The sequence below is a fragment of the Lucilia cuprina genome, chromosome 2, assembly GCF_022045245.1.
Source record: "Lucilia cuprina isolate Lc7/37 chromosome 2, ASM2204524v1, whole genome shotgun sequence".
NCBI classification, from domain to species: Eukaryota; Metazoa; Arthropoda; class Insecta; order Diptera; family Calliphoridae; genus Lucilia; species Lucilia cuprina.
In genome coordinates, this window is record NC_060950.1 from 65,620,672 (window position 1) to 65,621,811 (window position 1,140).

Sequence of the window (1,140 nt, forward strand, 5' to 3'; positions counted from 1 at the left end):
TCTGTTCTACTTCTGTTCTAGTTCTGTTCTAGTTCTGTTCTAGTTCTGTTCTAGTTCTGTTCTAGTTCTGTTCTAGTTCTGTTCTAGTTCTGTTCTACTTCTGTTCTACTTCTGTTTTACTTCTGTTCTAGTTCAGTTCTAGATCTGTTATAGTTCTGTTCTAGTCCTGTTGTAGTTCTATTGTAGGTCTGTTATGTTCTAGTTCTGTTTTAGTTTTGTACTAGTTTTGTTCTAGTTCTGTTTTTGTTCAGTTTTAGTTCTATTAAAACCCATATTAAAACAAAAACTAATTATTAAAAAATGTGCTCTTTTGTCTTGATATTAGGTACAGAATCGCAGTAATTGAGTTTTATATATAATTTTCTTAACCACGATATTGTAAATATATATTCTTTCAACCAACAGTAGTCAACATTTATTAAAATTGAAAAAAAAAATTCTTTAAAACAGCTTTCTCTCAGAAAATATAAATTAGTTTATTGTTTACACTCATTGCGGAATTAAAGTTTTATAGAAAAAAATAAATTAAATATCTTCTTTAAAAATGAAGGTTTATATAATTTTTTTAATAATTACTCTGTGCTTTATGTCCTTAATAGAAAATATTGATGCTAAGAGGGTACTTAGATAGAAATTATTTGTTTTTTTTTTAAATTAATAGAAAAATTTTTTAAAATAAATATATTTTCAAGATTTCAAAATATGTCAATGATGATAAAGAAGAAGTAATTGTCTATGATAATGGCGATACATATTATAAGAATAAAGTAACCGGTGAAATTATTATGAATGTAAGTCTATATTCAATAACATGTTTTTGTAACAATAATATTTATCGCTTTTAATTCTGATTCACATATTTATGCAACAGAACAGAGGATGAGGATTTGCAATTCAGTGGGAAGAAGTCTTCCAAAACTAAATTTTGATTTGTATATTTTTTATGCTTTTTCATAATTGTGTTGATTTTTATTTCTTTAATAAAAAATATATTTAATTTAATTTTTATAGTTGGATAGTTTTAATAAACTAAACTACAGCTGAACTAGAACTGAACTAGAACTGAACTAGAACTGAACTAGAACTGAACTAGAACTGAACTAGAACTGAACTAGAACTGAACTAGAACTGAACTAGAAC

The 1,140-nt window shown here is 25.4% G+C and overlaps 1 long non-coding RNA gene across 1 annotated transcript; it reads left to right on the forward strand.

Annotated features, from left to right (window-relative positions):
* The first annotated feature begins 558 nt into the window (after positions 1-558).
* On the forward strand, positions 559-1,010 carry LOC111686406. Its single transcript, XR_002762781.2, has 3 exons — positions 559-619; positions 693-791; positions 872-1,010. It is a non-coding gene; the product is annotated as an uncharacterized LOC111686406 (long non-coding RNA).
* Positions 1,011-1,140: the final 130 nt, after the last annotated feature.